We start from the raw sequence: 26,125 nt of genomic DNA, 5'->3' as shown, positions 1-26,125 counted from the left end.
GGAAAGCCCAGGAGGGCTACAGAGAGATCGGGGCCTGGAGCTTCTCCTGTGTGAGGAAAGGCTGGGAGCCCTGGGGCTGTTCAATGTGGGGAGGAGAAGGCTGAGAGGGGATCTGAGCAATGTGTATAAATATCTAAAATGCAGGAGTCAGATGGATGGGGCCAGGCTCTTTTCAGTGGTGTGCAGCAACAGGATAAAGGACAGTGGACACAAACTGGAGTAGAAAAGTTCTGTACAAATATACAAAAGAACTTCTTTACTGTCAAAGTTACAGAGCCCTGAGACAGGCTGCCCAGAGAGGTGGTGGAGTCTTGTCTGGAGACACTGAAAACCCACCTGGACTCTTTCCTGTGCAACCTGTTCTGGGGAACCTGCCTTAGCAGGGAGGTTGGACTCAGTGGTCTCCAGAGATCCATTTTATGATCCTGGTGCTCAGCTCTTTTGAGCCTGACATGGGCACTGAGTCTGTGTGCATCTTCTGCCAAAATTGTAGTTCCGCTTTTGTCACAAGCATGAGAAAGTCGAGGAAAAACAGGGAAAAAGTTCCTGATATTTTCTCCAAATACTGAAGCAGGTGCATTTTGCTGATACAGAGTTTTTGAAAGTAATCTGAACTTCCATGCTCAACACTTAGAAGAGTCAGTACGAACATTTACACACCTCTGTGCCCTTCAATTGGAACTGACCTATCTGACTTAGTTGACCAACTGCAATGGAATAGCTGCAGCCAGTGACTTTTTATCAGAATTTTATGTCCAGTGCAGATAAACTCAGTGAACAGCTCTGAATAATGACTACACTTCTGACAATGCTGTTTTCTGTCATTGCAGAATCACAGCTTGTACATTTTTGTCCTTATACAACTCAGTGAAATGTGACAGTGCCAAGAAGTTGCATCTGGTTTACACCAAGGAAGCTAAAGAGGTGACTTGATCACTGCCTTCAAGTACAAGGTAAAGATTTCTGATAATGGAATGCTCATTAATCTAGTAGTCAGTGGCCAGTGAGACCCAGTGCCTGGAAGCTAAATAGCTAAAAGGATATCTAGACTTTGACTGGAAATACAGTTTAAACAATACAATAAGTAAGTACTGGAGAAGCTTACCTAGGATTATAGTGGAGGATCTGTTACTAGAACTCTTTGAATCAGGGCTGGGTGTCTTTCCAAAAAGCATGCAGTAGCTTAGGTAGCCAGGCATGTAGTAGGAATTAGAGCTATTTCTCAATGAATGTTATTATTTGAGGGAACAGAGTAGCTTAGATCTTGGGGCAAGGAGAGAGAAGGTTTGACCTAGAGTATATCAGCCAGAAGTGGTGGTTCTGGAGTTATCCTAATGCAACAGAGCTCTGCTTCCTTGCTGTTAGGAAGCCAAGGAAACTGTCACCTCCAGGTGATCTCGACCTGCTTCATTTAATCTGTTTTCCAAGCATTTTTCTGAGTGTTCCATTCTGCTCCCTCTGGGGGATTTCTACATGATCTCCCTGGGGAATTTTTCTCTGAATCTTGTGCCAAACATGTGTTCCTCACATGCTGGGTAGTGTTAACATCCCCAGCCTGAAACTACGCATACAAATAAACTCAAGAGGCTCAGTGTTTGAGGCCTTAGTTCCATCATCCCCTGTTGTCAGAAGCTTAATGAGCTGTGTTATTAAATGGCTCTACACTGTTCCATACACATGCTGGTGATGAACGTGGCCCACGGGCAGAGGAGCTAAGCTGCCCGATTGTATTGATTTCTTCAGTGCTCAGAAATTCTGGATTGCACTGCTGATGGAGTTAGTGTATTAGTGACTGTCCAGAGCCTCTTCAGGCCTAAGGGAGCAAATCCACCAGCTCAGACTGCCCAGGGCCCCACTGATGGCCTTGAGCACTGCCAGTGATAGGGCACCCACACCTCTCTGGGCAGCAGATCCAGAACCTCACTGCCCTCTGAGTAAAGAATACCTTCCTAACATCTAACCTAAATTTCTCGTCTTTTAGTTTAAAGCCATTCACCCTTGTCCTATCATTATCAGACCACGTAAAAGTAAATTCCCCACTTGTTTGTAAGCTTCCAAGTACTGAAAGGTCACAATGAGGTGTTCCTGGAGCTTGCTCTTCTCCAAGCTGAACAAGCCCAGCTGCAGCAACCTTTCTTCATAGAAGAGGTGTCAAGTCCTGCTTAGAGGGCAGAAGTTAGCACTTGGAAACAGGAAAGGAAACTGGGAGAAAGTTTGCCTGATTGCTGAGCAGCAGATTCTGAAAGCTCCTGTTCCTACTGACTCAGAGGAAAGGAGGTAGTGTCCAAGCATTTATCCTTTCTAAGGGCAGTCTTGATTTAGGAGTAAGGAACAGGAAATTGCAGTGGTATAAGGCACAAGTAATGCAATTATGGTGATATAAAGCCAACAACAGGTACATCCTGAGTGACAGAATGAGGCTGGAGCATGGCAGAGCAGTGCCTGATGTTCCATGTGCCTCCCTTACCTCGTAGCGGGGTGTGCTGCAAGGAGCTGGAGCACTAGCAAGGGGTGACAGGGCTGTGAAGGAAATAAATGTACCTGCACAGAGTGCTGCCCCCGGCTATGGCTTGCTATTAATAACAGTAATAACATATGCCAGGATGTGGAAGAGGCATCTTTAGTAAAGTGCTGATCGCTGCCACTATCTGGGGCAGAAACAAATTGAAAAAACTGTTTCATTATTTTATAATGCACAGTAATGTCACTTTTGTGTTTTTTGTTATTTCCCTGGGATTAAGTTTTGTCTGCAGGGGGGCTGTCTGTTGCTGATATTTGGTGCTGCAGATTGGCAGGTGGGGTGATATGAAAGAGAATGCTCAGCTGCCCTACTCAGCCACAGCTAGGGGAGTCAGAACAGAACAGCTCCAGAAGCCAACTGCTCTGTGGTCTTATCCACTGAGACGTGCCACAGTCAGCTTGTTCTCCCTCTGCCCCAGATCTGCTGCAAATGGAACCATTTGGAATGCAGCCTAAATCCCACTGGAGCAATTGGGATGCAGATGGCAAGGAAGGCTGAAGGTAATTTCCTCCTGTTCTGCCATGCTAAATGGTAAATGTGCAGAGAAGAACCTGCTGTATATAAAGGGGGAAGGGGCAGAGGCAGAGAGATTTACAGCAAGTTACTGGACCGGAGTCCCTGCTGAATGTGAGCTGCTTTCAAGTTCAAGGGCTATCCATCCATGGGATTAAAGCAAGTGTGGATGCTGTGCTGAGAATGTAAGCCCCAGTGCAGCACTCAGGCAGTGACAAAGAGATCACCCAAGCAGAGATCAGAGGTTGTTCTGAAGGAGACCTGGGCGATATTTAAGTACATAAGCTTCAATAGCTTCCCTTTTATTAAGGAATGCATTTTTGCTGTTCTCATAAACTCCACTTGGCAAAGTCTCCTTAATACTGAATCATTTATTTTTCCACTGAGAAAGATGACTCTGAGTGTAGGGTCATTATGAAGAAAGTTGCAGTGCACTTGTTTGCATTGATTGAAGAGTTTTGTGCTGTTCCCTGATGCAGTGAGTCTCTCTGAAGGTGAGTAATCCCCAGACCTGAGCAGGCTGGGACAGCAGCTGCATATCAGCAGAGCCAGCCAGTGTCCAAGCACATTGCAGTGTCCTTTGTTTTGTTTGTAGTCCTGAAAGGATCCCCTTGCCTGTGTTATCCATGAGGTTGCATGGAAGTAGCAGACAAACGAGAGTTTTTCCTTTCTCCTGGGGCTGAGAAACAATGTTCTCTGTGTGCTTTTCTTTCTCTTTCTCTTTTTTTTTTTTTTTTTTTTTTACTCTTTCTTTTAATGAGATGCACAAAGGAAGGAGGAAAAGCAAATTTAATTATAAAGCCGTATCTTCCTCCCTTCTCTGTCTTTCCGGACTGGGAAGTGCAATCATCTCCCCTTTGATGCAAGAATGAATTCAGCAGCATGCATTGTTAAATTATTATTTATTTAAAATGAAAGGAAATTACTTTCAGTTCAGTGCCAGTTTCTAGCCCAGTGAGAACAGCAAGGGGAGAAAATAAAGCACCAGCACGTCAGAGGACGACAGTATTCTCATATACAAGTATATGCATGCGGCTGGTATAGGAGTCAGGGTGACTGTATGGAGGAGTGGGTGCTACCTGTACAGGTATCCTCTCTGGTTAGTGCACAGATGTTATGGAGGCAGGGAAAGCACTGTCTTGTTTGACCCTTTGGAACCATCAGTATGTGCGAAGTTGTACTGGTATGGCACCTAGCCCCATCCCTGCAGACATCCAAGGTCAGGGAATGGGGCTCTGAGCACTGATGGAGCTGTGGGTGTCCCTGCTCAGTGCAGGGGTTGGACCTGACGGCCTTTAGGGTCCCTTCCAACTCAAACCATTCTGTGAGTCCATGAAATATGTTAAAAGCCAGGCTGTGATCAGTGAAAGATGTGGGAACAGAACTCAGTATCCACACCCACCATAGCAGTAAGCTGCACATATTTCATATCTTCCAAAACAAGCTGAGAATGCTAGATATGCTCTCTGGTACAAGACCAAACTCTTGTGAATGTCTTTGCACCCTGCATAGTAGAGAGGAGTCTTGGTTCACCAGGGCGTTAATAGAATCATAGAATCATAGAATGGCCTGGGTTGAAAAGGACCACAAAGATCATCTGATTTCAACCCCCTGCTATGTGCAGGATCACCAACCAGCAGCCCAGGCTGCCCAGAGCCACACCCAGCCAGGCCTTGAAAGCCGTAATTCACCAAATCAGAACCATTTTTATTTGTCAGAACGTCACTACTCAGGGCAAGCGTGGGTCTGAGTGAAGCATAAGTGTCAGTGCTGTGTTTCTCTTGACTCACGATTTCTTTTTTCTGGTTAGGAGCCAGACATCTCCCCGTCCTTACCATGCACTGCTATGAGGAAGGACAAGGCCATCCAGGCTGCAGTGTCTCTGTCTTATTCTATTTCTATGAGCTGTGAGCAGCCTGGGACGTTATGTGAGGCCTAAATGAGGCCCAAGAAAAGGTTGACTCAAAAAGTAAAAGATTCCTTTATGATCTGTGCTACAGATGGAGCAACAAATGGATAATAAAAGGGCTGGAGACTGAAGACAAATCCTCCCCTTAGATTAAGGAGAATTAAGTCCTTTGGGGGATGTGTAATGTATGAGGCTTCATTATTCTTCTTGGGGGAAGCAGCTTATGATCCCTTGGTCAGAAAGATAAAAGGATCATAAACTCAAATGGCTCCACGTAGTCCATGTGAGTCAGACAGCAGCAGAGAATCTGCTGGAGGTAAGCTAGATACAAGCCAGCCTGCCTTGTGCTGTAAAAGCAGCTCCTGTGGCACTGCAAATCATACTGTCTGCACACATTCCTTTCTCCTCAGGGAATTTGGATACATGCTGTGCCATGGATGTCTAAATGGGAGAGAGGGTCTTCTAGGAGCACATAAAGGACCCTCGAGGAGACAAGCATTGGGAAAAAACTGTGTCAGAACATCTGAAATGCCTCCTTCATCATCCCAAGTATTTGCTCTTCTCCAGTCCAAGCTTTCCTAACCTCATTCTCCTGTGCAGTCTTTCCCACTTCCCTACTTGATGCCTACCTCTGCTTTTCTCCCACCAAGGCTCTCCCTGACCCACACCCCCATCTCTCTTGCACGTGCTCCTGCCTGAGCCTTATCCACCTCGTGATGCCCAAATGCATTTGTTACCTTTAATCCCAACTCCTGAATCCTTTTGTTCATTTTATTTTATTTTTATTTTTTGCCAGTTTTCCAGCTGATTTAGTGTTCTGAGAGGTCCTAATACATCTTCTATTTTTTGTCAGCTTTGGGAGCACTTATTTAACCTATATCAGCATGACTCAAAACAACATCAGTGTTTGTCTCTGGAGTGAAAAGAAATAATGTGCTTTGTTCTGCTGCTTCCTATTCAAAGGTAAATTGCTTTGGTTTTCTCCAAGAGCAGATATTTTCTTTACCTCTCTCTCTGGTGTCTAACAGATTTAGGAGAAATCATGTTTCCTTGTTTTCTTATGGATTTTGGAGATGGAGAGAAGCTCCTTTCTGGATAATTTGACTTATCCCTTATAGTGGAGTTGTACATCGAAGTAAGACAGTGCACACTCTTGTACTGATCATGTCACTGCACTGGAGAGTATGCATCTCTGTGCATCGTTGAGTTTACTTTCTGCATTCTTACCATGCTTATGGACTCTGCATTCTGTATGCTCCCCTGTCCTTTGCATGTGCCAAGCTGTATACAGGGCCTTATATAGGTACATGTTACATTGTTGTGATTTCGTACACGCATATATCCTTGCTGGTCTCAGAGTACCAGAGCATTCAACACACCTGTGTGAGGCATTGTAATCTGTGGCTTTAGAGCAGGTCCACCTGAGTCACTAAAAACACCAAAAACATGTTTTGGTGTCTGTAATTTTGTTTTACTTCATTGACTCTCAAGTTTTGAGAAATCCAGTGTGGATTTTCCATTCTTAGCTCACTCACTCTGTTTCCTTTTTCCTTTGTTTCTCTTTCTGCCTCTGCAGAGATGTCACCACGATGAAGCCCTTGATGGATTCCTGGGTGAGTCCCACATGGTGGTGATGGATTGCTGCTCTGTGCTGCTGCACGCTCCAGCTGTCTCCATGGTTCAGTCTGCTGGATTGACAGAGCCCATAAATCACTCTGGAAGGTAAAGTGCTCTGAGAGTTCTGTCCCCATATGTGATGTACTGATGGGACACAGCCTTGCAATACCACATGCATGTGGATGGTGGCAGAATCTCAGATCTCAGATCTGACTGCCAGGTCCTCATATGCTCCGCTTTGGGGTTGAGGAGGCTGGGAACATTTTGTTTCTCCCATTGCTGTTTCCTTTCCGTGCATACGCAGTGCTTCACAGAATTGGAAAAGGAAGGAGCTATGACCTGAAGAACTTGTAGGGCAGAAATGAGAATTGGGCATTGGTCTTGTACCATGGAGGTGACTGCAGTTTCCTCACCAGGAGGGTCAGAAGACATACATATGAAGGGGGGGAAGAGTTTCAATAGGGCTGTATTTTTTGTTAGTCCCCTCTAACCATTTTTGGGGTAGAAATGAAGGAGTTGAAGGGCACAGTGAATACAGAGCCTTGTGAGAAGGGGAATCTCAGCAAGGCAAGTAGGTAAAACTTCACGTTATACTATTCTGGGATGCAAGAGAGGCTTGTTCTTTGCAGGTGTCCAACAATTTGCCAGAATTGTCCTTGAGAACCTGTGCAGTGGTGGTACTCAGCCCCTCACTACAAGAAAGACACTGAAGCCCTGGAGTGTGGCAAGAGAAGGGCAAGAAAGCTGTGAGGGGTCTGGAACACAGTCCTATGGGGAGCAGCTGAGGGAGCTGGAGCTGGGGTGGGTCAGTCTGAAGAAGGGGAGGTTCAAGGGAGACCTCATCAGTCCTGACAGCTCCCAGAAAGGAGGTTGTGGCGAGGTGGGGGTGAACCTCTTCTCCCACGTAACAGCGACAGGACAAGAGGTGATGGCCTCAGGCTGCATCAGGGGAGGATCAGGTTGGATATTAGGAGAGATTTCAAGAATCATGAAGATGTGGCCCTGAGGGATGTGGTCAGTGGGCATGGTGAGGATGAGTTGGTGATTTTGGAGGTCTTTTCCAACTTTAATGATTCTATGTTTCTTTTCCATCCTCTCAATGCACGTGACCCCTGTCCACCATGGGCACAGCACAAACACATCAATCATACCTGCAAAGCATGCAGATACCTTCCTTGCAAATCCTGCAGTTGCTTCAAGGAAATTCCCCAGTTTGTTCACCATTTGTCTCATCAGGACATGACTGCCTCACCTATCTGTGTAACCACCTTACCAGCTGTAGCTTTGTGAATCTCTGGAGTGACCCCCAGCAGTTGGGGGCTTCCATTTTCCACAGGGTGGCAGCAGCATGCTTCCATTATGCTGTTTGCTGGGTGATCCTACTTGGGTGCTCCTCAGTCAAGGTTCTGACTGGGATTAAACCTGAAAAGAGAGATGTTTCTAGGAAGGAGAGGGGGAAATCTGCATTTGCTCCTTGCAGACAGCAAAGCATCGACAGATGAAGCATCCTGACAATGCTAAGAGACAGCAGGCAGAGCTGTATGCAGGATGCACCTGCTTCTTTCCAGTGCAGCATGAACCTGCCTTCCAGATTAACCCCACTGTTTTGTTCCCTCCACCTCAGAAAATCCGTGGGGTGGAAGAGAGAGGTTTTGTTTCTCGGAGATTAGAACTGCGAAGTGACAGATGAAATTTTTATCATGATGATTTTTATTTTTGCGCCCGGGTTTGAAATGATGGTGAAAATTCTCAACAAAAATACCTCATGAATATTCAATTACAGCGCCAGCAACACTTTGCAGTCATGGATTATTTATACACGAAATAACCAAAGCTTCATAAATAATAAAATAGCAGCAATCTCCACTGTGTTTTATGTTCCCCATAGCCAGCAGGGAGGCAGAGAGGATGTGTCTTTGTAGCACATTTACATGCTGTATCAGCCCCTTGCAGTCTGGGAGCAGAGGGGAGGACGGAGGCAGCAGAACAAAGTGTGCAGGTAAGGCAGTGGAGGTGTGGATGTGCAGGCACAACGTGTGCACAAGGAAATGTCTCGTGGGCTTCTGTGCCAGTGGGTGCACATCTGTCTGCAAAGGGCCTCTTGCACAGTGTGAACCATGTGTGGCTTTGAGTGGAAGGGATCCCAGCACTGGGAAAAAACTCATAGCCAGGATGTGTTTGTGGGAAAGGAGGTTGAGCTTAGATCGATCGTAGGTTTGGAAAGGACCCTTGAAGGTCACGTAGTCCAACTGCCATTCACTGAACAGAGACACCTGCAGTTCCATCAGGTGCTCAGAGCCCCATCCAGCCCGACCTTTGATGTCTCCAAACTTGGCTGCCTTGGCTTGGTGTAGCTCTTTGTGTGCCCATAAACATAAGGGATATCTGTAGCAGAAATGCTAAGTCACGGCTTCAAGCAGTGATTGAGCACCTGGAGGGAAGGCAGGGCCAGCTCAGGGGAGCTCAGCTGCATGCAATGGAGCCGGATCCACCCCTTCCCAGACCTGATTTAAAGGTTGGCAGTGGAAGCAAAGGTATTTTGCTGGAGATCCTTGTGTACTTTGAGGCTTTTGGAAGGTTAGCAGATTTTTCCTTTATTTCTGTGCCCATAGCTGTTGCGTTTGTGCAAGTCCTGCTTGCTGCAGCCTAGGATTTTGTCACTGTTGTACTTTCCATCGTGTTACGGTGTCCCATAACAGACTGCGGTGGTAATCAAGCTTAAGTTGGTTAAGAAATGAAGCCCTCAGTTCTCAGGCTGCCTTAACAAAATCAGTGCTTGGTAGCTTCAAAGTATCCAAAAAGCCCTATACCAGCCAAACTAATGGTCCCCTCCTGCGAGAAGCTCAGTTTGTCCTAAGTTGGTTTGATAAAGGGATGGAGTTGCTGATTCTAGCAAGAATAGCACCCACTTCAGTTCTCCTCTTGCCTCTAAGTCTGCTTTAATGCCCAGTGCAAATCTCTCTTGCTCTCATTTTTTAACTGAAAGGCTGGCGCGTGATATGCAGCTTGTTATACGAGTGGCCCAGGGAAAAGAAGCATCATTTTAGAGAATGTGTAATGCAGCTCCTGTCCTCCAACCTAACTCCACTGTTTAATCAATAATAAAACAGGATTGGATTTAATGGCTGCTTTCCTGAGCACCTGAGCTTTGCAAGCTGCACTGCTTTTAGGAGGAATGCTCCTCTGCCCGGGTGCTTTTGCTGAGTATTCTGCAGTGAATTAATCCAACGGAGACAAACAAAGAGAACAAAACATTGCCCGTAGCTTTCCCTCCTTTCCTGAAGGTTGATGCTGGTGTCCCTCTCTTCACCACTCCCACTGGGAAGCACTAAATGCCAAATCACTAAAAGCATCGCCGGTTGCTCTGAGGAACGATTCATCACTCTGGTTTGGTGGCAGCATATTTATCCCCCCGTGAGCCCACCCTACAAGAGGAGAGAGGTAAATTGCTGTCATCTCTTTTTATGGAACATATAATCAGGTGGTAACACGGAGAGTCGACTCGGCTTCAAGCCATTTGGGATGAATTATTCATTCATTTAAAATGTGTTAAAAAGAAAGGGAAATTGCCTTCCTGATGCAGCATCTCTTCCTGGCACTGCTGTGGTTGGGGATTGCTGGAGGAGTCCTATTTGATGCTGATCATGAAGCATGGATGATTCTGATCGTGAAGCCCGAGGAGTCCATGGCTCTCAGAGTAGAATGGCTGAGGTGAATCCTGAAAGAGCTTCAGATGTGGTCATCTCAGCACAGCTGTACACCTGTCCTGCAGCAGCAGGGAGTCTGTTTTATTTAGGTTGCCTTCTTGCTGCTTCCTAGTGTGGACAAGTGATAGTTTCTAATGGAATGCTTGACTTCTAGCATCCTTGTTTTGGATTCTCAGTTGGAACTGCCTGAAGCTGGCTGTTGTTTTTCTCTAATCCATCTGATATATTAAAAATATATATATTGAAGAAAGTAACATTCATGTAATAGTTCTGGAGGACATTTATTACCTTGGAAGAATATCTGGGGCTGCTGAATCGGTGAAGCACCATTACGTATCTCCCATGAAATTGGCCTTCTATCGAGGTTTTCTCATTCACCTGAGACCCTTTTCTCAGTATTTTTAGCATTTTTTTTTAAAGCATGTATTTATTTCTTGTTGCAAAATGGTCTTTAATGAAAAATTTCCTGGAAATTGTTGGTAACTGACAAATAATGGAATTTTCCTGACTCTCTAGTATGACTGTTCTGTCTGGCCATCCAGAATAATTACTAGCTTTTTATATTTGACATTTTTCAGGTTGAAATTATTTTTTTGTTTATCAAAGCATTGGAAAAGTTTTGAAAGAATTAAATTGCATCTCTTCCATTTCCCATCCCAGCTAGTAAAGAAAAAGGAAAACACTCCTGATGCAGAAAAATTCTGTTTCCACTTTCTCCAAAGAATTAATTTGATGCTGATTTTTCTTCCAGAGGAATCGCACTGGGAAGCAGAAGTTGCTGCAGAGGTGAAAGGTTCTGCAACTGACTCACTGGAAAAGGGGGAGAACGATGTGCAAAAGAACCTGCAGATATCCCAGTGGATTTCAGGTAGGAGATGGAGCACACAACACATATCTTTCTGTAATTGCATGATAATTTTTGTACTGTGCTGTGGGAAAAGTTGTCTGTAAGTTGATCCTTACAGCATTCTATTTTGTCTGTGCAAGAATGCTACAAAGCCTTTATAACATCTAGATATACCGTTGCTTACCTGTCCTTCACAACTGTCTCCTTGCAGATCCTCTTCCCATGTTCCTTGGAGCTCAAACACAAACATTGTGACAGAGCTCAGAACTCTGAGTTTGTGTCCATGCAACAACAGCACTGGTGGAATGTCTGAAGGGTCCTTGGCACTCTCAGGAGAGCAGAAAATGAAACCTGGATCCAGTAGGAGCACTTGGAAAGGTCTTGCATCTTCCTTCGTTCAGTCTTTGGCCATTGTCAGAAAGCTAGAAGTGCCTGATCTTTTTCATTTCTTTTTCACTCATTTATGCTCACTTTAGACCCAATAACAACAACAACCAAATTAAATTACTTTCTGTTGAGCTCTATCCTGGAGATCCAGAGCAGTTCCCCTTTGCCATGCAGGTAAATCAATTTACAAGGCATTCATAAGATAATGGTGAATGAAGCACGAGCTTGTTGTGTCCATGGAGAAATTAGTTCTTGAATGCTACTGAAAGGAATGGGGAATTAAAAAATGAGCAAAAAGAAATGAGAAAGGTTATAAGCACATTAAATTGGGCTTCCTTGCCTTAGTGTTTGGAGCTGTCTCAGCTATACTTTGTATTGATTACAAAACTTATTGGAGCTCCCTGCTGCTATCAACTGGTTGCCACTTATTGCTTTCTTTACCTGCTGGGCAGTCAATAGTCTCACAGAACTGAAGCCCCAAGTCATCTTAATGTGGAGCTCATGAGGATTGTAAAGCAGAAAAAGCTGGTTTCTACTGTTGCTGTTTCTTTCAGGAAAGGGAACAACCCATGTGGCTGTTATTCAAGCATCCATTATAGTAAAAAGCAGGGGAAGCAAAAGAGCCACGTGGCTGTGAATGTCAGGAGCCGTTCTGCTGTTCTGGAGTCTGTTTGTAACTCTTTCTTAACCTGCAGTGATTCTTCTGTAACCTGTATCTCTGGGCCCTTCAGAATCTTTGTTGTTGAAGGAAATGGTTGCTGTTTTCCCTGATTCTTTATACAGATCCCTATAAAAAAGGGTAAAAAATAAAACGTAGTCTAGGTGCACTTTGTCAGAATTCAGACCTCCGGAATGAGAGCAGCCCACAGGATTTTGTTGGCGGGTGTCCAATGAAACGAGTGGAAACGAACATCCAAGTTGTCAAAAAGACTTTGAAAATCTCAGCTGAAGTCCTTAAAAGTCCATTTACTTTCTCACTGCTCTGACTTCAGGTCAGCTTGGGCTCCTGCCTTCACTAACTGCTTTAAAACTGCCTTGAATTTCTCATCTTTTTTATCCTAAGGGATTTTTCTTTCTTTGGCTTTTTTTCTTCCCTGACCCTTCATAAATCTTTTTCTTTTTTTTCCCTTTTCTTGCACAAAAGCAGCCAGATGGAGATGTAGGGCAGGGGCAACGTGAGGGCATGCCCAGTTCAGGAATACGCCCCTGGCATGCCCTGCAACCAGACAACCTCAGGCTGTTTTCAGTTCTTGCATGCTAAGCAAAACTGGGCTCGATGATATGCTGAAAGAAACCTGAAGTCTGCAGGACACAGCATTGGAAATGTGTCCATTTTGCCTGCATGAGACCCTCAAATGTGATGCCATTTGCTTTGGTCCTAACGTTGCACAGAGACAGGTGTATCAGCTGAGGAATCAACGATTTCAGTGGTATTTACTGTGAACTTTGCATTATTTCATCTTCTATAAGCCCTGGAGATCCCAGAGGAGCAAGATGGCACAAGATGTTTTGTTTTTTCAGAAGTCAATTCCTGTCTTCCAGTAGTTTTACTTTTAGGGTTTAGCTTTAATTTCCCGTGTCATGACTGTGTTTCAGTGTCATGCAAAGGTACCTGCAGCCTGTCTGAAGTTGTCTTCTATGCTTTTAGCCAGACAAATTGGTCTTTGCTATTTCCCTGATCTTCTATATCAGGAACCAGGGCTCTTGTGCTGCTTCCTACCCAAGAGATGGCTGTATTTTATTTACATGGACAAAAATAGACTTTCTAATGTAAAAAGCTGAGCATGGCTATATATTGCAAAGAGATAATATTTAGCATGCCAGAAAAAGAGACAGTCTTATTCAGGAATGGCAGGAATTTATGTTTTTGCTTGCTAGACTGCAGTATAAACATGTTATTTTGATAGTGTACATTTAAATGTTATCCTTCTATTTAAGACTGTGACTAATTCACCCCTAGACTGGGACATCTCACAGTTACTGCTCATTTTCAGATCTTTGCATCCTGGAAAATCCTTGTGACCAAGGAGACTGAACTCAGATCTGCCTGGTCCAGAATTAATCACTCTTCATACTTGAACTAGAGAGGTTTTTGCTGATGTCCTTAATGAGCAAGACACAGGAAAGGAGTGTGACACAGGATAGCATCTGAGTGTACCCGTCAGAGGGCATTGAAATCCTCATGTGAAAGAATACACTGGCACATGCATTTGTCTTCTGCCAGTTCATTTGCCTAGAGTGTATATCTGTCAGCTGCCACATTAAAACTGCACTGCCTGTAGCAGGTCCTGAAATTACAGTCATGAGCCACATTCCTTTGACCTTCTCTGTATTCTGTTCAGATTTGGAGCTTCTGCCAATTTAGCCAGACAGCCAGAGAGTAAATAAATGCTTCCCACCTGGCAGGTGCAGAAAGGTTAGATTTGCATAAAGTGGCCAGTGTAAATTTCTCCCGTTTGTTGTCACCTCCCCTCCGACTGGGAATTCCAAGGCAGAGATAAATGTCAGCTGGAAATAGCATTTCAGTGTCAGCACTTAATCTCTTCCTGCTGTTTTCCTGTAGCCACTTTGTGCTGCTTTTTAACACGTGGACCAGCCAATCACCTCCTACGTGAGCATCTCATTACTGGGCTTCTCTGTTACTGCTTTGCTTAGTCTTGACTTTCCTCTTATGTTTTCTGTTAGTAAATTAAATTCTTATCATCTGGTAAGTCACTGTGCTTAAATGGTTGTGCGCAACAGTTTGCTACTGATTTAATTCTCCAAAGTAGTTCAGCGTGTCTATACCTTCCCTTCCTACATGGATTAAGAATCACATAGATTCCCTTTGTCGTACAGCAGGTCATACATCTGACTTACAGATGGCTTTAATTCCCCAGGCTGAGAATTCTGCAGAGCTCTAAGCTGTTCCTAAGTTCACTGGTCCAAGAGAATTTAGGAATTCTGCAGCATGGGCACTAGCATCTCAGCTATGCTCCTCTGTAAGTGCCCTGGGGTGCATTAAAAAGAGCGTGGCCAGCAGGTCGAGGGAGGTGATCCTCCCCCTCTACTCTGCCCTGGTAAGGCCTCATCTGGAGTACTGTGTCCAGTTCTGGGCTCCCCAGTACAAAAAAGACAGGGATCTCTTGGAAAGAGTCCAGCGGAGGGCCGCAAAGATGGCGAAGGGCCTGGAGCATCTCCCCTATGAAGAAAGGCTGAGTGAACTGGGTCTGTTTAGCCTTGAGAAAAGAAGACTGAGAGGGGACCTGATCCAGGTTTATAAATATCTGAGGTGTGGGGGGCAGAGTGGTGAGGCCAGACTCTTTTCAGCAGTGTGTGGAGACAGGACGAGGGGAAACGGCCAGAAACTGCAGCATAGGAAGTTCTGCACAAATGTGCACAAGAACTTCTTTAGGTGAGGTGACGGAACAGGCTGCCCAGAGAGGTGGTGGAGCCTCCTTCTCTGGAGATATTCAAGACCTGCCTGGACCTATTTGTGCGACCTGGTGTAGGGAACCTGCTTTGGCAGGGGGTTGGTCTCGATGATCTCTGGAGGTCCCTTCCAACCCCAATGATTCTGTGATTCTGCTCAGAAAATATTGGCTGATGGATATGCCATCACCAAAAAAAGAAAGAGAATCAGATTCTCTTGAGTGGGTCCAGTTTTCGAGGTGTTTGATTTCGACATTCTTTTGTATAAGTGTCTGCTGCTTATATACCCTCTACATGTTATGCTGTAATGGTTGAACAATCCTTCCTCCACAAAATCAGGGACTCCACCACTGCTTCCCCATTTACTCTGCTTTTAACTCTCTCTAGCTCTTAGTGCCACTTAGGATGTGGAGGGCTCTATAATCACACTTTTTACCAGCATCTTTTCTCTCTTTTTGACTTTTTTTTTTTAGATTTCTCTTGTTTGTTCTGACTGTTCCTGGTGATCTGTTCCAGCTCTAGTTATTTCTTCATCTTCTCCTTTCTCTTTCACACATGTACAGAAATGCCCCTCTAGCCATGAGCCTATGGTATAGCTCACAGCTTTGTGTTGTAGCTCATACTCAACCCTTGTCTTTGTGATTTGAATGGTAACCTGTATTTCTTCAGTTTGTACCAAGCAGACATATAACTGTTCTTTGATTTAGTGTGAATCAGAGAAACCTGCTCTGCTTGCTGGCTCCAGTGAGATTTAACCAGAGCAACAAGGTTTATTTTGCCATCCCCCTTCTATTCTGCTCCCTACCCCCGTGTTGTCCTGCAGTCTCTGTTCTTAGCACAATCCCCAGTTCCTTAAGAGATATTTCCACCTGATCTAAATCAGACTCCCCTGTATCCTTAGAATAAATTGTGCAGTTGTTTTGTCATTTCTCCAAAAGCAGTTTAGCCCCTTCATTTTGAACTGTGGTGGAGGATGGCATTCTGTTCTATCTCCCTTTCTGTAATGTGTTCAAAATGTGCTATTTCAGACATCCTCTCCGGTGCTGCTATTGCTGCATTCAGTAAGAGGGAGGAGGTGAAAGAAATAGATGGGTAATTTGGTTCTAAATCACTTTCCAAACAAAGCCTGTGCTGAAGGTCACCTGTAATGAAGCAGCCAAGTGGGTAAGGCCTCACAATCGAGGAGAAAAAGAGGAAAAAGGAAAATGAGGCTAGAGATGAGTTAATGGTAATCTGGAAGCAATTTCATGGAGATACAGGTGTTTGGATTGGAGTCAAGAATGCTAACAGGAAGGTCACAAGAGAGCAACTGCTAACTTGTCTGTTGTGGTAGGAGAGACCACACGTTCCTTTAGGACTGCTTAGTCCTAACAGCAGGCTGGCACCATGTCCAGGAGAGGAACCCACTCCCTCTGCTGCAGTGCAGTTCAGCTCAGCTCAGAAGTCTTTGTTGGCACAGAAGAGCCTCCACCTGTTCATCTGAAGCTTGGGAACTCGGTTCACCCACCCAACAACAAGCCTGAGACACAGAAAAACATTGTGTACGTCAGCCTGAGATTTGCGTGTGAAATCCTCACCCGCTGCCAGATTTCTTGTGATTTCTGGATAATCCAATTCTCTAGTTCAAAGGGAGCATTCTTTTAAGAAGGCATTTAGCCCCCAGGACTCAGGGTGATATTTATACTGGTAGTGGTGGGAAGAGGAACAGAAATAGCTCACTTGCTGGGTTTTAGAGTTATTAGCATTGAAGTTCATTGGGAAAAGATTCCAAGTGGGACAGGCAGGAAATAAATTTCTTTCTTCTCTGGGGAGGCTGTTTGCGTGGGGAGAGATTTCAGTGGCTAAGTTCAGAAGAAACTTTTCTAACCACTCAGCAGTGGAATTGTATGGCATAAACCATGGATTTCAGGGAGTATCCTCAATAAATAATAGCAAATCTCTTGGATGAAGAGCCCTCTGGGGCACGGCTTTGGGCCACTGAGGATGAAAAGGCATCAGTTGTGCCTTATAGCAGCATCTAATGATTGAATAACTGTGGTGTAAGAAACTGTATGAGGAAATCTGGTGCGTTGCAGTCTTTCTAAGTGTCTATCTGAGCTTCTGGAATAAAGCCTGGAAGGGAAAGTCTTGAGGGCTTTGAGGGAGAATCACAAATATCTATGTTTTGGACATCACAGAGCCAGCATCCTTGGAGAGCTTATTATCACATCTCCTTGAACAACAGCCCATTCCCACAGGGTCACATGTAGAATAACATAATGAAGAACGGTTGCCTTCATTCTCAGGCTAGAGCTCTTCTACATCACACCCTTGGCTCTTTGTACTGCTCTAGACGTGTGGCCTTTGTTTGGCTAATGAAGCTGTCTGAAGCTTTGAAAGCCCAAGCCGCTCCTAGCACTCCTAACTTGGCACTTACAGCAGGAGCCTCTACCAGCAGCAGCCACACTTCAATACTTGATATTTCCTACAAGCCAAGAGGGTTGATGTGACTAAGTAAGCTTGGAAATGCAAAATCATTTTATGGGGAAAACAGGGCAGGTCATTAGCCTTGACAAAATCTTTTGATAAGTGAAAGGAACTTGCACATCTTTGACATTGTGCCTATACCCTGGTGACCACATTTCTGTCTTTATAGGTACGGAGGCAGGCATATGAGCATGTTTGTTATTGAGCAAGTGCCAGTGTGTATGCAGAGTACACAGCTGGCATGGAATATCATTAACTTACACAGGTAGAAAAATGGTTGTAATACTGCATGGTCATAGAATCATAGAAAGGCTTTGGTTGGCAGAGACCTTGAAGGTCATCCAGTTCCAACCCCCTGCCATGGGCTGGGTGCCTCCCATCAGATCAAGCTGCCCAGGATCTCATCCAACCTCCTTGGGCACTGCCAGGAATGGGGCACCCACAACTTCCCTGGGCAACCTGCTCCAGTGCCTCACCACCCTCATAATACTGCTTATGTGAGTGGTGATGTGATGGAAGCTTGGAAGTGTTAGAGAAGTAGTTAATAACTCCTATTTTCTGCCTGCATTTTCTGCAATTACAAGGTCTACTACAGCCAAAAATGTTGGTTTGCTGCTGGAATTTTCCAACACCCCTCTGTCCTGGTGCTTGGTTTTATTTTACTGCTTTATTTGTGTCACACCTATTACAACGCCTTTGTCATTCAAAAGAAGCCTGTCAGAGTAGTGGGCTAATAAACAAGCCTTCAGGATATAACTTCTGTGCATTCAAATAAGCAGATGTCCCCAAAACATGCTTTTGAAAGGTATTACCTGGTGATGTCCTATGGCATAGCAGTTAAAATGAATCTTTTGATGTTTTTTGATGATTGGACTAGATGATCTTAGTGGTCTTTTCCAACCTTAGTTGTGATTTTGTGATTTTCCACTGTCAAAAAAAAAAATCTGAAATTTTCCTGCAGAGGTTTTGTATTAGAAAAACGTGTCGTTGGTTGCAGGCTCATCTGTTAGACAATGCTCCCTGACGTCACACATCCTGAGCCAAGCTGTGGTCCATCGCTTCCTGCTAGAACACATAATTGGGCTGGTGAGCAAAGAGCAATTGTGGGATACAAAACCAACTCTCCATGGAACTCTTTACAAAGATTTTTCACAGTGGGAGCTGGCCACATTCCCCTGAGCAGCACAGATGCTAGAAAAGGGGGCTTGGATTTCCATGGCAACAGGCTGCATTCTGCTGACTCTGGCGGTCTGTCACTCTCTGGATGTGTCTGTCACCCCCTGGTGCTCTGAGTTCCAAGGCCAACAATGTGTGATGGACAGAGATTGAAGTGGAGTTGTGCTGGGGTCAAGGGAATGCACTGCAAGCATGTTTGGGGAAAGATACCGCAAAGTGAAGATGATAACTGCTGAATTCTTCAATCTTGCTCGGCTATCAGTTACAATGGGATCTTGCTAGTTGAGCCTGGTTACTAAGAAGATCAAATACACCATGATATGAAATGGTCGTGCCCTTTTCTAGCTTCTCTTATCTAAAATCTTATACGTACGTCTTATCGCTCTCTACAGTTCCCTGAAAGGAGGTTGTATCAAGGTGGGGTTGGCTGCTTCTCCTAGCTAGCGTGATGAGAGGTGATGGCTTTAAGTTGCACCAGGGAAGGTTTAGGTTCAATATTAGGAAAAATTCCTTCTCTGAAAGGGTGGTAAACGCATTGGCACAGGCTGCCCAGGGATGTGGTGGAGTCTCCGTCCCTGGGGGTGTTCAGGAACTGTGGAGATGTGGCACTGAAGGTCATGATTAGTGGGCATGGTGGGAACAGGTTGATGGTTGGACTTAGTGACCTTAATGGTCTTTTCCAACCATTAGGATTCCATGATTATATGATGACTCGGTCTCACTGTGCCTCTGGAAGGCAGTCACAGTGGTGAAATTGAGGCAGCCCAAGCAAATAACATACAGAAAAAGCTAGCGTCAAGGCCAGGATCAAGCAGTTGTGTTTCCTTTGCATATTGCAGGGATCTATCACCTCTCATGGAAATAATGAAGTGTGAGGGATATTCCTGGTTCAAGGAATTTGACTCACGTTTATCAAGAAAAAATATTTAACATGCACATACAAAGGAATAGGTAAAAATGTCGTAGTGTGCTAGAGGACAGTAGCCACAGACAATTATGTGGAAAGGGAATGGTGTGCTTAGAGCTAAGGTGGGATGGGCTGAGGAGTTTTCTGGTTTGGGGTAAGACTGACGTGTAGGAGGAGAGTGAGGTGTTTTAATGGTAGTATGATGGGAAGATGGTTTGACTAGATGAACGTAGTGTTCTTTTCCAACGTAAATGATTATATGATTCTGTGAGGCTGAGAGCAAAGTCAGGGAGATGGGAAGGGCTCTGTCTGCCTCAAGTTCATCATGAGCTCAGTATAAAATGAAGAGCTGGCACAAGTGTTGTTTCCCATGACCCATGTATTTTCCTAGAGCTGTACTGCAAGAGAGATATCCAATGAAGACATCACTTCTGTAGGGATGGAGAGAGCTGCATTCCCTTTGAGAGCTGGGTTATCCTTAGGGAAATGGCATGTAGGGGAGGCTGAGCAGCTGTAGGCTGGCAGGCAGCATTTTCCTGTGCACAGAGAGCAAGTATTTATCTCCAGAGCTCTCAGGAATGTTTATGGCTGAGGAAGGATGTAAATCTCAGAATTCGAGTCCTTGGTGGATAATTATTCGCTCCTACTTCCTCCTGCACTCCCCGTGCCCTCCCGGCCAGGATATGAGACACTGTTTACAGACTATAAATGGATGCAATGCTATGTGCTTAATGTGGAGAGACACCTTAAAATCAAGTGAGGCAGAGGATGAAAGGCAGCTCGCCAACTGCTGCTCCTTCCCACCTGTAGTCAGTCCCTGAGCTTCCTATCACGTGCTCAGCTATGGAAAGCACATTTCTTCTATTTCCCCTTAAAATGACTTGTAGTCCATAAAGCCTGGAACAGGGTGACTGCGTGCTCAGAATCCTAAGGTGCTGGTCCTAAAAGGAGAAGGTGGCAGGGAGCAGCAGAGGAGGCTGTGCCACTGTAATTCCCCATCAGGTCTCTGGTTCTGCTCTTGTAGCTTATGAGGCTATCAAGGCTTCTCACTTAATTAGAGCCACAGCAATCAATCTTTCTCCCTGTTCATTATGCTTCCAGCCAGGGTTAGCAGTATTTTTGTTCTTGAGGCCTCAGGAGAATTTTCAGTTCATAAGGATCCAGAGCCAACCACAGTGAGTGGCACAGGCTGTGTTTATAGGACTGCACTGACGCTCACACTGGTGAAGCTCCACCTTGAGTACTGGGCTCAGTTTTGGGCCTCTTCTCCCAGATAACAGTGACAAGACAAGAGGTAATGGCTTTGAGTTGCACCAGGAGAGGTTCAGGTTGAGTATTAAGAAAAATTTCTTCTTAGAAAGTATGGTGAGATGTTGGAGCAGGCTGCCCAGGGAGGTGGTGGAATCACCGTCCCTGGAGGTGCTCAGGGACTATGGAGAGGTGATGCTGATTCCTGCCCCATATCTGGAGGACATTTACTGGATAATGTCCAGTAAATCTTGGGACATCTGACACTGTGAGGTCTGGTTCTGGTTTGTGCCATGAATCTTCACTGAGCAGGTCCTCTGCATAGAAAGACACACAGGGCTTTGCGTGAACTGGACACGACCAGCTGATTTGCTAGAGTGGCAGTTAGTTGTTCCAAGGCATTACTACTAGGCTGAGTGTAACATATCAAATCATTATGGCATTATCTCTTCATTACACACAAAGTGCTGTTGGAGCTCAGGGAGGAGCGCAGGGACAAAGATGGAGAGGAGGGAAGCGGTTCGTTTGCTGCCCACAGGAATCAAGCTCAACATCTCTTTTTCTGAGGCCAAGGCTCTGTCACCCCTGCAAAGTACAAGTCTATTAGAAATTAGGGCTTGGCTCAAGGGCAGTTATAACTGTAATACGTGTGCTAATACACAGTTAACCAGGTCACCTACATGCACTCCTCCTCCTGCAGCAGCTAGCACACGTACAGTGCATACTTTGGATACTCCTCATAATGCAGGAACAAACATCTTCCATCAGTGTGCATTTAAGTTAGGAAAATCAGGTGCCACAGCATGCTTTTGAAACTACAGATGTGTTCATCTGCTTTACAGATGCAACCACACCCAGTGCAGCTCCATCCAACGATCTGCATGTTATTCTGAATGAAGCATAGGATAAAAGCTCCCAGGGGTCTCTTAGCTTACCTACCAGCTGCTGGACTTCATTTGCAGTGACTTTGCAGCACTCCTTATCCCTGCTGCTCACCCTCTTCGGACATGGATCGGGGTCCATTAACTTGTTTACTCCATGCTAGCCACAGACTCACAGACTTCTTGCTGGACAATATATCAACAAAAAGCATTTGGCAAGATTTATGGGGTTGTTGCTGCCAACTGTGGACTGTGGAAAGTAAAAAATGTCCTTTCTGAGGTAATAAAATATAAAACGGGACCCAATTTCTCTCCAGGGCAGGAATCATTATGTTTGACAATGCTGTAAAACACATGGTGCTACAGCATGAGGGTGAGAGCCAGAGTAAACGCTGCCTTCAGGAACCTCATTCACGGCAGAGCTGGGATGTGTGAATTCATTGCAAAGCAGGATAGGAAGATTCTGGGGTGGAGACTGTCTCCCTTCAGCCTTTCTCTTCTCTGCAAAGATTGGAAATCCCTCTGCAGGCTTTGCACGGATTTCCTGAAACTGATTTTAAATTCAATCAGTTAAATTGGAGCAAGTGCTCTGGGTATGCACAGCAAGACTGGATTGCACCTTGATTATATCAGCTCAATTTAATTGGCTCACAGAACGATTAAACAGATGAAAGGCATTTTAACTGGTTAAACTGTACCAGTTTGAAACTGGGAGTTGGACTGGATGACCTTTAAAGTTCCCTTCCAACTCAAATGAGGCTGTGATTCTATGAAGTCAGGACTGATAGACCTGAATACCACTTATATTGTGCCAGGGAAGGCCTATATTTCTAAGGTCTGTCTGAAGCGAGGGAAGGACGAGGTGTTGTGTCAGGCAGGAATAGAAAATGAAGGAGAAATGAGAGAGATGTAGCTGTTGGGCTCCATTGTTCCCCTGGGTGTGCACAGGAAAGAGATGTTCATGCCAGAAATACAGCGCAGACTGCATTTTCTCCTCTGTGCACTGTGCTCTGCAAAGCTCTGTGCTCAGCAAAGTTATGTCAGCCTGGTGGAAGAAGCATCTTCACTGGGTCTTGCTTATTTCATGTCAGCATTTCCAGTTCTTAATAAAGTCAGGACTGAAAATTCCTGATATTCAATTTTAGGAGGGCTATAATGAAAATCCTTTGAGAGGAAAGGCAAGCCCGGGAAACTCAGAGGTTTCTGTCCTTTTCTCTAGGCTGACTTCTAGAAATACACCCTCTGCAGTGCTTGTGGTAACCCTCTGGGCTGGAAGTTGGCTGAGCCCGATGCTGACCCTTGTTAGATCAGGCAGATTATGTATAAAGGGGGCTGGAGAAAACAAAGGGGACCAAAGCTCATTCTCTGCATCTCAGGAAATTCAGTGCAGGTACAAAAGGCAGTGAAATCGCCTTAAGCCAAGAAAGCAAGGTGGGGTTTTTTGGCTTATCAGGAGCATACTTTGTATGAGCAGAAGCTGAAGTACACCGGTAGGTGACTGCTTTGTCTGCACATGGGGATGCAGATGTTTGCCTGAGTTGGAGTGCTGTAACCACTGCCAGCTCCTGGTAACACAACAACAATTTGTTGAACAAATGCTATCCTTGATTAATGACTTTGGTTACTACTACCAACTGGACAGTACTTCTTTGTTTGTAAGCAGTGCACATTATTGTTAGATTTTTCTTTCTCCAGTGGGTTTCTTAGATATTCTTAGAAGCTGCTTGCCTTTCATCAAGCATTTCGTAGGGCATAACTTAATCTAGTATTGAACATAACCCATAACCTGTAGTATGTGATCCATTGTATCTCAGTAAATCTCTAGAATGTGGACTGAATTTTCACATGGTCTCAGGCTAAGGCGGGCCTATTTGGAAGAGCCAATTAGGTTTCAATTAGAGTTTCAATTAGAAACACTCCCTTTATATATCAAATGTCAAAATAGTGGGAAATTCTGATCCATGTGATGAAGAGCTGCGTGTCCCTGTTACTGGTTACTGCCTCCCTCTGCTTCTCTCTAGCTCCTTCCACAATCTGGGCTTTGTACCTCACAGCCACTTCAGCAAACATGCAATAAGACAGTCCTCACTGTCTCTAAAACACTAGAACATGTTCACTGCTGCAGAATAGGTAAGTGCGTTACGCAAGCACTCTTCATGTCAGGCAGAAGCAGTGGTGTGATTGTGAGGTGTGAAAGAGCAAAGTTCCCTTAAGAACGAAGGAAAAAGAGGTGGGAAAAAAACACATCGGGGAGAGAAGTTTCTCATTCAGACAAAAATTGGTTTTAGTTTATTTTCGTTGCTTCTTTTCCTTGCTTCTCTTTAACGTCTCCCAACACCTTATCTCCCTCCTCTATCAGGAACCTGCCCCAGGGTTTCTTCTTACTATGCAAGCTTGTCATGTCTGTGTTTAATGAAGTTTAATTATCTTCTGTGATTCGATGAATAATTATAAAACTCTTCAAGATGCAATCACAAGCACTTCATGGTTCGTTAATGGTGGAAAATCAATTGTAATGCACGTAATCCCTCTCCCCTGCCCAGCCATACGCTTGTCCCCCTCCGTGCACCTTGTTGTTTATTCCTCTTCAGTTCAACACTGGGGAATGCATTAGCCTGTTTTTCTATGAAACAAGTTCAGTTTTGGCCAGGATAGGGGCAAAGAAAGTGGAAATACACATAGTAGGAAGTGTGAAATTCAGTGCTTTGGAGATATTGTGAGCTCTCAATTGACAGTTCCCTTGGTTTGGAGACACTTGCCTCCAAAAGAGTAGTTGCCTCCATTTGGGGAATGCCTTTGGCTGTATGCATATGTTCTTCCTCTTGATCTGATCTTCAGTTCGAATTCAAGTTACAAATTTTCCTGCTGAAAGTCTCCTGAGATCTGGGAGCCTTTGGGCTATTTGCAAAATAACAGCTAAGCATTTATTTTTGGTGGAACTGAAGAAGCTGGAGGTGCCAGCCCTAGCACTGGAAGCTCTTCAGTGCCATCTTCAGCTTTCTAAACTGAAGGCAACGTGCGGATCCAATGCACAGTGATCCTGGAGTGACCTTTCTAATTGAAACTCAAACCTTTCTGTGCAATTATAGCTACAAAACGATATTGAATGCAGAAAAGATGAGTGTTTGTAATTTTTTTTTATTTTAATAAAGGTTAGGAGATTGAAAAGTAAAAGAGAAAGTGAGATAGAGAAAGAAGAATGGAAATTAATGCAGTTGAATTGCAGTTTCCAGCAGCCCCTGGAGAGCTCTGCAATGAAGATGACATTTCCATACAATTGACATTTCCTGGCTGGAGCAATCCTCTGATTTGCAGCTGCTTGTGTGCGAAGACCATCGTGAAGAGGATCATTTAGTTTCTCATATCCATCAAATGGGATTTAATTTCCCCCCATCCCCACATACTCCAGATCTCCTTTTCAGAGCTGCAAATTGGCTGTCGCTGCTTCACCTTTGGTAGGGGTGACCTCTGCCAGACTTCTTTCTCAGCTCTCCTTGGAACTTTGCAGGAGTGAGAACTTGCTTTTATTGAAAAGGTGGATGAGATGGGAACAACGGCTTTCATGAGTTCAGCTTCCAGGTTTGGAAGGGACTTTCTGTGTACTTTCCATTTATTTGTACGTTTGCAGGCAAGTGTTGGCATGCACATCTTTTCTTGACAAAAGTAGCTGATCTGACGCTGCAGGGAGTCATAGAATCACAGAATATCCCAAGTTAGAAAGGATCATCAAGTTCAACTCTTGAATCCCTGGAATCCTATCAGAGCTCAGCTTTGTGGCTTTCAAGATGTGGGGGCTCACACGTTGGCTTCCAGCATCTTACACACACATTCTCCATGGCTTGCACTTCTTCCTGAGAACAGGTCGTTGTGGATCAGAGCAACTTTTCATAGAATCATAGAATAGAATCACAGAATCTTTTAGGTTGGAAAAGATCACTAAGATCATCCAGTCCAACCTCAACCCATCCCCACCATGCCCACTAATCCACATCCCTCAATGCCACTTCTACTCTTTTCTTGAAAACCTTCAGGGACAGTGACCCCACTGCTTTCTTGAGCAAAGAGGGATGGAAATGAATGCAGTGTACACTCTACAGCATGTAGCCATCATGCAGCAGACAGGAGGTGTATGCTCCATGACACTGCATCGCTTTGAATCTGCTTAATTCAATTTAGATGAGTCGGATTTGCATTTTCAGCTGAATTATTCCTCTTCCACAAGTATGTTGCTTCGGTAATCAATTGGCACATAATTAACAAACAATAACTACCCTATTAAATCTAAATGAAATGCAGATGCGATTCGGATTCATTTAGATCCTCAGCGATGAGTTCCTGTGAGTCCCCTTCAGCTGCTGCTCCCCTTGAACGAGAGCTGCTGCTGTGGCTGTTGCTGTAATTGGCATGCTGCCTTCTGGGTCAGCGTTGAACCAATGTTTCATGCCCGCCTTGTGCTTGCACAGCAAGTCATTGTGGGCAAAGCCTGGATCAATGCAGTCAGCAGCTGTAGGCCACAAGGCACAGTGCTTTATTAA

At 44.7% G+C, this 26,125-nt stretch overlaps 1 protein-coding gene across 14 annotated transcripts in view; it reads left to right on the top strand.

The window, feature by feature from the left end:
• Window positions 1-26,125, top strand: part of DISP3 (dispatched RND transporter family member 3) — a 116,996-nt gene that overhangs the window by 17,260 nt on the left and 73,611 nt on the right. For 7 of the 14 annotated variants that reach the window (XM_085242200.1, XM_085242210.1, XM_085242209.1 and 4 more), the window contains 7 exons: window positions 831-953; window positions 2,940-3,021; window positions 5,797-5,906; window positions 6,520-6,665; window positions 8,449-10,001; window positions 11,019-11,135; window positions 11,326-11,492. The gene's annotated coding sequence lies outside the window, so the exon portion shown is untranslated. The other 7 variants (XM_085242197.1, XM_085242198.1, XM_085242199.1 and 4 more) reach the window with 7 other exon arrangements.

This window comes from Meleagris gallopavo, chromosome 23, assembly GCF_905368555.1.
Source record: "Meleagris gallopavo chromosome 23, MGAL_WU_HG_1.1, whole genome shotgun sequence".
NCBI lineage: Eukaryota > Metazoa > Chordata > Aves > Galliformes > Phasianidae > Meleagris > Meleagris gallopavo.
This window is presented reverse-complemented; position numbering and strand designations above follow the sequence as displayed.